Source organism: Mesoplodon densirostris, chromosome 5 (genome assembly GCF_025265405.1).
Source record: "Mesoplodon densirostris isolate mMesDen1 chromosome 5, mMesDen1 primary haplotype, whole genome shotgun sequence".
NCBI lineage: Eukaryota > Metazoa > Chordata > Mammalia > Artiodactyla > Ziphiidae > Mesoplodon > Mesoplodon densirostris.
Genome location: NC_082665.1, coordinates 63,669,805 through 63,680,915, shown reverse-complemented (window position 1 = coordinate 63,680,915; position 11,111 = coordinate 63,669,805).

The window sequence follows — 11,111 nt, the reverse complement described above, 5'->3', positions numbered from 1 at the left end:
CCCACACTTCCCCCTGCTCTGCTCTGTATCACTGGTCCCTAACCCTACAAACTGTATTTCCCTGGTTCTATTGCCAAGGGGCTTCTGCTAAGTTTAGCAAATGGGAGGCACTGGTAGGAGATTGGCTGTGAGAGCAGATAAGCCAGGCTATTTCTCTCATCTCTGTGTGCTTCTGCATTTCTTCCATAGTCCCAGCTCTGCTGTGATTTTGGTTCCTGTTGGGTGGCCTGACTCTCAGGCCCATGATAACAGCTTCTTCTCCCTTGGATTCTAGAGATGGCAGTATCTTTCTGCCGTTGCTAATTCCTGATTTACCTTATCATCCTCTGTTTAGTTTTCAGCTCTTCCATCATCATATAACTTCTTTCCTAGATTAAATTCCTTCTAATGAACTATCTGCCAAGGATTTTGTTTTTCTGACAGTACTTATCCTAAATATATAGATTGGGCTTAGAATATTGAGTCTTTGTATAAGTCTAGTCCATGAACTTTAAAATGGATATCAAGCCACCATACATGTGCCAGCATATCCAACCCAGCTTTCCTAGATCTTTGTACCACAAAGCACAGCTTCACCTCTGATACCTCCACATCAGCCTTGCAGCTTTTCAAGCAGACCCAGCAATGTTTTCATTCTCTTGCCCCTTACTACAAATGCCAACCTAACTGAAGAAGCAAATCGCTAACAGGCTTTAGAAAAAAATTAAAGAAAAAACATTCCAAACAACAATGTGATGTTGACTTAAATTTTAATAGGAGTTTAAAGAGGGGGGAAAAGGATTTGGAATTTTTAAAATATTTGACTTTTTTAATGGAGAAGGTTAAGCCTCAATTATACCTGAAGCGTCAGTGGAGCATGGATGGGAAATGGCCTTCTAGGTAGAAAAAGAATGTGAGAAAATGGGTATGGTAATAAGCACAGGGCGCTGTAAAAGTCTGAGATGGAGCAGACTGTGTGTGTGAGGAGCTTAGGGAAGTAATGGTGGCTAATCAGAAGTAAGACAATGAAATGTACACAAGAGAGCTCACACTGGCTGGTCTCCAACTTCTGTACGAAGAAGTAGAGGAATTCAGATGAAGAGTAATGGCTGGAATGCAGAGTAATTGGAAATTCATGAATGAGGAGTAAGTTTTCAATCATTGCTTAGAGGGTGGTTGGTCAATAGGTGATGAACCTTAGAATTGACATCTTGAAAGGAAGGGTAAGGATCATCAGAATCAACCTCTCTTGGGCCAAGTAGACTGTATTTTCCACTAAAAATTCACTCTTTGAAGCATTGTACAATATCTTGTACTCTGATGTATACCATAGGATCTAATATAGGCTTTGGGATATATATAGACTTAATGGGCTCAGTGGCACATGCCAACTTATTGAAAGATAAACCAGTGGCATTTTTTCAGATTTTTGATGAAATGTATCCAATGCATATAGTTCATTTTGGATAAAAGACATAATTTACTAATACCAAAGCATCAACTTAGATGCTGCACAGCCAGCCAATTGTAGGAATTATTGTTTTTACTAAGTAAGAATCATTTGTCGTCTGATCGACCTTAAAAATTGTTTTTGCCTACAAACAACCTGTCTCTTTGGGGTCTCTGATTATAGAATAACATTTGGTAGATATGTACTTAGTCAAGACTGAAAAGGTTGGAATGAACCTGATGCTTTTGATCACTTTGGGAAAATAATACAAGAGAAATTCAAATTTAAAATGAGCAATAATAGACTCAGTAAGTTTTCTTTTCAAATTGTATTATAGTGCATACTATAGTGCATACATAGTATATACGTATAGCACATAGTAAAATTTAGAAAGGCTAACAAGGTAATATTGGCACTAAAATATGTATTACTTTTAGAAATTCAGTGAATTTTAGAGACCAAGTGAAGGGTTAATTTCTTTTAAGGATCTTTTGCCTTAAATTATTTAATTTGAGATGCCACTCTTCTTGCTAAAGTCTGTTAAACCATTGCAAAAAAGATAATAATAAAAAGATGACATTTATGAATTTAGTGGTCTCCATTACTTCCTTTGGCTTCTTTGGCTTAGACTTCAAGCTATTAGTTTCAAGGCTAGATTCTCTTCATATGATAGATGTTAGGGCTTATCTCATCCTTCTGTGTGTTCCTTCCTTCATACAACAGGAGATTGCCTTTGAATAATAACAGAAAAACTTTAGCCTTAACAAAGTGTCTTGTCATATCCATCCATCCATCCATCCAAAAAAAAAAAAATCTGCACCTTAAATTCCAGCATTTCCATTTATTAGCTGTAGGACTTTAAGCAGGTCATGAATTTTGGGAACCTAAGTTTCCCCAAATGTAAAATATGTAAAGTATTATCTACTTTGTTGGATTGCTGGATTATTAAATAAATATTGTAGATGAAAACTTGTAGATGCTTTATAAACTTTAGAGGGGTATATCAATATTAAGGTTTTCTTTCTTTTTTTTTTTTTTCTTTTAATTAGTTCTTACCCTATGGAAAGTCTAGGTTAGGCTCTGGTCGGGGAGGCAAAAAATGAAACATGACTTCTCACCTCAAAACTTGGTAATACAGTTAAGTTGAGCTAGTCAGCTTGTTTCATTTGGTTTATAAACACCCTTGGAAACAGAGTTTTCTAAGGCTAACACTTATCTTGAAAACTAGGCTTGATCTTTAATAGTTCAAGTAGGCATAGTTAGAATATCATGGAAATAAAATAATATCAGAGTTGAAAAGATTTCTAGCAAGACTTTAGTCCAACATCTTCATTCTAACAAATAATAAAACTACAGCCTAAATAAATAAAGTTATTTGTCCACACACAGTCATTCAGAAAGGTAGTGGATGAGTCAGGCATAGAATTCAGTTCTCTTAATTTCAAGCACAGAAAAATAGGATTACTCATTCTACTTTTATTTGTCCCAAATTCTGTTGATCAGTACCTTTGTTATACTCTCATATGTTTAAACTTTGAAGATTATGTGTCAAAAGAAAAATGCAGAGAATAAAAGAAGACTGGCAAACCTAGTGGTCCTTTGTTATGGGCTTAGTGAGAAGGATAGTCCCTCTTCAAAATTGCCCATTGGAAAAAATCGGTCAAAAGATATTAGATTGAGAAGTGTTCAGATATTAGGAAAGGTCATAGGATTATATGACTGTTGTGTGTGGGTTTTAAGTAAATTCAAGAATAGGCCAATAAACAGATTTTATTGGCTTGAAAATCCTAGGAATTATATACTGGTGAGTACTATAATGGTAGTGAAATTAAGACCATAAGAAATAGAAGTGTATTTTAAGTATCTCATCCTAATTTCCAACTGAACCCTTGTTCTATATTTCTAGTTAGGTATGAGATATTGCCAAGTTTATATCACAAATTTCCAATACCACACAGAAGTAATAAATGTATTTACTTTGTTTTTTATAAATAAAACATTATAAATTGAGTAATGCTCTTCTTTCCTATTCCTTTTTTTTTCTTTTTTTTACCCCCCTTTATAAAAAAAAACAACTTATCTGTAGCCTTATGGTTATTTCTGTAAATCTAAATGTTTATGATTTCTCCTATTTGCTGGGTGTACAATAGATGTTTCACAAGCTTTTTGATTCTAATTTGAAAGAACAGCTTACTTTCTAGTGCCTTTAAAAGTTTTTGTCATTTCTGATCTATTTGATATTTCAACTAATTTTCAAAACCTGGGATTCTAAATAATATCAAGACAGAGGCATAAAATTTTAAAAGCACTGAAAGACAAGGTATTTTCCACTTTTTTCATATTCTTACTTACATATCTCCATTTTTCCCTTTGTCTCAAACCTTATTATTGTAATTATTGCTTATACAATCCTTACTTGATGATGATGATGATGGATGACTCTTTCTCCTCCTCTTCTCCCGCCTCCCCCCCTCCTCATTACTATTATTATTATTATTATTATCATCACCAAGTCTTGAATATTTCAGAGAATTCGAGGAGAAACCAGAAGAGGAGAGTCAGACCTGCATATGACACCTGAATTGCTTTGGTGGTGTCTTATCCAAATAGGTAATGCCTTAATTCTAAGTTTTCCTGAAGCAAGGAAGACATGGCCTTAGAATGAATTTTCTATACTCGATTTTAAGGATAACTGAACAGAAGAGTATCTGGAATCATGGTTAACTACGGAAGAGGCAATCCCCCTTAACATAGTTTTTTGTCATTATTGAAATGGTTGGATGAGAGTTCTAAGTTTTAAAGCTATAGCAGGGAGAAAGGAAATGATACAATGGCTGCTTTCCACCCAGACGTTAAAAGCTAGAAAACAGTCTAATCTCAGATTGACAAGAAATGTAAGTCCTGTTGTTGAATATAGATTGGGTCCCAGTTATCCATACTCTTTTTGAGCCCTCTGGCTATGTGACTGTAATGGGTTGGCCTCTTGACATCTTCAAAGGCCAGTAGGAAGCTGGGGAGCCAGAGCAGGGTAGAAAGATTCAGTCTAGTCTGTATTGAGGGGTCCTGTGCGCTCCGCATGTGTTTGCATGCGTTCCTCTACCAACTCCCAAGTTAGTATACAACTCGAGGTATTGACAGGTCTGAAAAGCCATCTATGGTTTAAATATCAGTGGAGCCCGTGAACAAAACAAATCACAGAGAGCATCTGTGGTTCTATTATTTCAGTTTTCCTAAGATCTGTGTTAACTAATTGCTTTGATTTTGTTCCTGTGGGGTGCTCTGTTCTCTGTTAACCTAATACAATGCTGTTATTAAAACTGAACTTAAAATCAGGCTATAGTGTTACTATTGAGCTATCTGCCTACCCACTTAGGTAATGGAATACTTGGTTCCCAGTTAGGACATTCTTTTATAAAAGAGTCACAATGCCTCTTATAAATATTAACTGATTGATTTGCTCTGGCGTCCCTCTGTGATTCCTAGAAAGCATTATTTTTTCTCAGTTTGTAAAGGGTGAGAGAGAACACAGGCACATTTTCCTAAATTCACACTGAAAAGAGGCACAGGCAGAAGGAAGAAACAATCACATGCTTCTCCTAACGTATCATCAGACACCCCAGAGCTACAGCATTATTCCTTTCTTTGAACTTGTCACAATCCAAAAAGCTTACCCAGGTCGTGTCTTAACACTCACTAACGTGTGATCTCAGGTGAATGGTTTTGTCTCCAAATCTCAGTTTCCTCATATATATATATAATATGATTTATTAGGATCGTTGAGAGGACGGCATTAGATTAGATCCTTTTTGTAAACTGCTTAGTAGACTCCTTTCCTGGTATATAGTAAGTGTAAGAAAATGAAAGTATTTCTTAATCAATTAAATTGGGCCACTTTCAAATAGTCACAGTGTCTGATAATGGAAGTGCTATTTCATAAGGTGGTGAATTACCCATCACTGTCAGGGTGGACAGAGACTGATACCCATTGCTCACCTATGTTAGAGGAGAGGCCATGCATTGGTGTGTTGCTAGATGGTTTCTGAGGTCTCCTCCAACTCTAACAGTCCAAGTAGTGGTAGGTGGTGTGGCATTGTATTGAAGGATCATGAAAAGTCTTGACACTTGCACAGCTTTTTATAGTTTAAATGTACTATGATTATGTATATTCTCATTTAATCCTCATAATAACCCTATAAGGAAGATAGAAGAAGTATAATTATCTTCCTTTTTTTATATGGGAAAATATTAGCATCAGAGGAGTTAAGTGACTTTCTCAAGGTCATATGTTTAGAAAGTTGGAAAGCTGGAACTCACACCCTTTTTTTCTGACTCTGTGTTCTTGTATCTTGCACCGTGTGTAATCCATTCATGTTTCTGTTATTAGATGGGTGCCATTTAAACACCATTTAAAAGTTCACCTTCTTTTTAGCATTCCTTTCCTGTGCGCTCCACATCTACTCAATTCTTCCAGCATCCACAAAGCACAATGTTGCAATGCTCATATGCACTGGTTGAAGACCTAGAGTGACACTGAAAATTTGGAAGAACATTACCAGCCCCCGCAACCTCACCTTCCTCCAAATTTTGCCCTGACATCCAGAATAAGATGAATGCCAAGAGCAGATACCATCCTGTGTTATTCTCTGTGTAGCAATGGCATTCTGAAAGGTCATGGGGTGAGGGGAGGAACATTTCTTGCTGTGAATTGGTCTTGAGATGAAAACTGCTTTTTAATTTAAATCTGTGGTTCTGTAGTCATTCAGCTGGTGACTAATTGGGATGGCTGTAACTGCGGTGGTAGCAGGAAGCCAATTCTGTGAGGCTAAGAATGGGCTCCCACCTTGCTGTAATTTACTGCCATAAAGAGAGGAAGGTGAAAAATGCTGCAAGCATTTAATAGCTAAGCAAAGTGTTTTCAGACCTGATTTTTTTTTCCTTCATCAAGCTCCAGATACACATCACAAGGAGAAGTACCAGTTGCCATTTAGTTGAGATCATTTCAGCCATTTTTTTCACTTTTCAAGCTTAATTCACGCCATCTTTTTCCATTTACTGCAACAAATACTTTATCTGCTATCTTAAAAATGAGTTAAACAGCACAGCTAGTGGAGACATTGGATTTGCTCTTCTTCACATCTCCCCAAGGCAGTATAACAAAAGACTTAAAAAGGCATGAGTGCTACTTATAAGGATTAGAGATGCTGAAACTTTCTTCCTGTTTGTCCTGATGGGAAGTAGAAGTTTGAACTTAATCCATGCAAAGGTCCTTCTCCATCTTGTGTTTGGGCCATTCATCCTGTCTCATTGTCTCCGTCCTGTGAAGCAGTAAGGCAATCAGACTAGTTGTAGGAACACATTAGCTCAGTTTATATGTGTTTGGGCAGGTCGTACATGTATTCCAAGTCAGAATGATTTGTGGAGAAGGCAACACCAAGAAAGTGAAATCATCTGGAAATCGTGAAAGGAGAAGTTCATTCCTTGTTTTATTCCATCTTTCATTCTTTTTTTTTTTATTCAATAAGCCCTGAACACCATATAATTGATATTAAGATAAATTATAAAACTTTGAACCCTTCTAATACCTCTCAGACTCTCATGGGAGACATATCAGTAATAAGACAATGAACTGTGTAATAATAGATGGGAATTCAGGTGTTTCAAAGGCAGAGAAGAAGGGACTCTGACAATGTCTGAGGAGAGCTGAAAGGTTTTCCCAGAGGTCGAGATACATGAATAGAGTCCCACAGAATGAACTCATGAAGTAGATTTAGGAAAAGGAGTCTTTCTAAACAGCAGGATATACCAATTCATGAACCTGTGAGGAAACCTGACATGTCCAAGGCAAATGGTTTGGTGTGACGAAAGCAACGTGCCTACCTGAAGCAGTGGCAAGAATTGTGGCTAAAGAACTATGGAGAGGTAGCTTTTAAAAGTCCTCACATGTCTTGTGAAGGAGTTTAGAATTCAATTGCGATGAGAGGTGATCTGGTTAAGTTTTTACATTAAGGCAATAGCAAAGGCCACAAGGCTCTAGCATCTGATCTATGTGAGTAGCAGCTGGTTGATATCCCTTTCTTCAGCTTGCTTCCTGTTGAAACTGAGGTTGAGACACCTCATTTCCAGAACTTGATTGGCATCGATATAATTCATCTGCATCTCTATGCTGAAGGGATAGACTCATCTAAGTGGCAAGGTATAAAAAAGCACTTCATAACTTTAAAGAAATCCTTTTTTTGAGCTGGGCTAATGCCATCATATTGGGGCTTAGAGAAGGGAGAGACTGGAGGGAGATGATATGGGGTAAAAAAATGGGAGGACTTTGACTACAACTCAGTGAACCATTTGGATTCAATGACAAATGAAAACTGGAACCTGGGCTATGGGAGAATGATAACATTCCCCACTCCGAAAAAGGAGCAGGCATGTGGAAGAACTGTAGTAGAGGAGAAACAGCTTAGGATCCTATATTTCTTATATTGAATTTAAGTTGATGGCTCACACACAGCTCAAAGCATCTAATTGTCCTTGATGTTTCTATAGCAGTGTATGTGGTAGGTTTTAAATGACTATTACTTCAGTAACATTATTAAATAGGTCCTAAGTAGCTCCTAAAGTTCCTTAGGATTACACGCAAGCCAGCTTGTGGGAGCAAGAGCAAAGGGGTCTATATGTTTATGCTAATTTAAAAATAATTTAATAATAATAATAATAATAATAATGAAACATACTATGCACCAGGCCTGTGTTAAGTGTATTACATATATAATATATTTTATATATTAATACATTATATATTTAATCCTCACAACCATAGGAAGGAGGTAGCCTCATGATTAACATTTTATAGAAGAAAAAATCTAAGAGTTGGTAAGGTGAAATGATTGCCCAAGACCTCAAGCTAGCAAATATCGTAAGTAGGATTTTGACCCAGGTTTGGTTACAGAAAAAAGGTGGGGTGCAGTGTGTAATGCTGACTCTCATATCAATAACACATAACATCGGTCAGCCTGTCATCATGAAGCTCCCAAATAAAAAGTCTTTTTTTTCCCCCTGAATTGTTTCTTTAAGAAGTCTAAACTTATTAGGCCAGTGAGAGTATTTGCAATGATAATTCAATAGACGGGGTGGGGGAAGGTGGAGAAGAGAGAGAAAGAGGGAGACAGAATGAACAAGAAACTTTTTTCTGTGTGTAAAGACTTCAGAAACTACCATTCGAGGAGAGTATTTTGTCACAGGTTATAGGGAAGTATGTATTAAGAGTTGGTGGATAGAACCACCCTTGAAGCAATCCTGAAGAAAACAGCTCAGATAATTCTGCTTTTACTAATGAACTGTCTTTGCTCACTGGAGATGAGTCTCCAGGCTGTTCCTGCAGACCCTGCCACTGACATCCTGGTGCCCAAACAGAAGAGCTGGCTGTAGACAGCTGCCTTAGCTTTCCTCACTAAGGAGAACTGTGGGATGGCACCTGCTAACTAAACAGGGCATCAAGGACATCAAGGGCAGTGAAAGACCTAGGTAGTTAGGTAGGTAGGTAGGTAGATAGATAGATAGATAGAGACATCTGGGTTTCACTAATATTAGAAAGTAAAGTTTTATAAGAACCTTTTTTAAAAAGTATTCTTGACAATGAGCTTTCAAGTATAATGTCAAATTCCACCCTGTCTTCTTCCTCCCAGCTGTCCTTTTTCTAAAGTTATGGTGATGGAAGAAATGTGCTCCAATATCTTGACTTATATCCAAACCAGGAAATTCTATTAGGCTTCCAAAATTAGTTTTTCCACAGTTTCAATTAGGACGGAAAGTCTTCCTCGTCCCCTACTTTAGGAAAGTGTGAATGCCTGTTCCACTAACTTCATTTGGATGCAGGAAAGCAAAAATATACTTGCTGAGAAATATATTTGAATGCCAGGGGGTTGAAAGATTTTCTAGATTTGTGGGGTTATTGCTGTATTTCTGTGAAAATCTATAGCCCAACCTCTGGCCTTTTAGGGGGAAAAGGGTGCTGAAAATACCCAACAGTGCCATTACTCCCAACACAAGGAAGTAAACACATAAATAAAATATTAGTGGTGATTGTAACAGCACGTTTTGTTTTTTTAAAAGTCTGTTATCACTTTAAGTAGCTGGAACAATGCATTTTGAAATTCACCAAAGGTATTGTGCACACCTCTTTGCTCAGGAAATTAGTGCTCATCAACCTTAATTGAGACTTAAAGAAAGTATTTGAACTGTATTTGGCTGTCATTGTGGGATATCTTCCTTATGTTACATATAAAAAATTCACTTTTTCTGACTTTCCTATTCCTGTCTTCCTCTTCTTTCACCCTTCAACGAGATATATTTGTGAAAATGGATGTATTTTGAGAGAAATCAGAGAGAAATGACAATGGAATAAAGGGATAGCTGGTACCTGAGCCGGAAAGACATGCAAAAGGCAAGCAGTATTGAAGGAGGATTATGAGAAAATTAAATAGATAAATTTAGAGAAACACCAAATAATTTTTTCCTTGCATTTCTTTATCTCTTCCCATTATTCTCTTTGAAGAGCATGAGCCCTGTAATTTCTCTCTTCATCTTACTTGTCCTCCACTGAATCTCCGGGACTTCTAAAACAAATCAAATCAAGAATTAACCTTTTAAGCATGAAATCTATCTCTTTGCTATGCTCTGCATGTCCTCTATAAATCATTCTGTGGAAGAAGTGTGGGAGATCAGTGCTGCTCCAATCCTCAGGTGACTAGTCGGGAAGTGCTGGCAGCTGCCCCCCTCGTTTACTATGAGAGCCTTTCCCTGGCTGAAATACTGTTGTGCTACAGCCTTGGATAGGAACAAGCATTTCAAATAATTTCCTCGTGTACTATACTGCAACACCACAGTGATAAAACTCGCACGGTGGCAAGGTTATAGGCCCAGAGGAAAGAGGGTAAAATATACTTATTTGTAAGTAGCAAAGCAATTCCATGGCCTAAAGTGGTTGAACTACGCTAAGACTAAATCACAAGGGAAAATATCAAGGAGGCAGGGCAATCCCAGGTTCTTAGCCCTTTTTCCCATCCATTGTTGCCCAAGACTGCTCTCCCTACAGAACTCTGAGCTGCTATTCCCACAACAGTCATGAAAATAGCAATGGCAACCATTTACTGCATGCCTAACCTAGACCAGGCACGGCACACTGTTACCTCTAATCCCTCCCTCAGCCCTGCAGAGTTGGTACAATGAGAATCTGATCATCGATATCATTGTACAGAGACATTAAGTAGTGTGCCCAGGGTCACACAATGGGGGGAGGGTGGGGGTGGCTGACCCAGGATTCAAACACAGGTCAGCTTGACTCAAACTCTGCTCTTGCCGTGACTCACAAGGTGAGTGAAGACAACCCATAGGTCTTTGATATCTTTCCACTCTCTTTAAGTAGCTATGCTCTAAAATGCATGTTTAAGAAAAGGAGAATTCTAAGAGAAGAAGATTTTTCTCTAAGACAGTGTTTTCCAACCGTTTTCAATGTTATCATACCCCAAGAGCCTTTTTAAACAATTTTTTTTTCGAATTGCCCCTCCTTCCCGTGAAATGTTGATACAGTAATATATGGTATATCTTTTTCATGTACTGTGACCCTTTGGGAGACCACAAATCACCGTAGTAGCCAAGATCTTTTCCCACCCCCTTGGGGCTGACATTG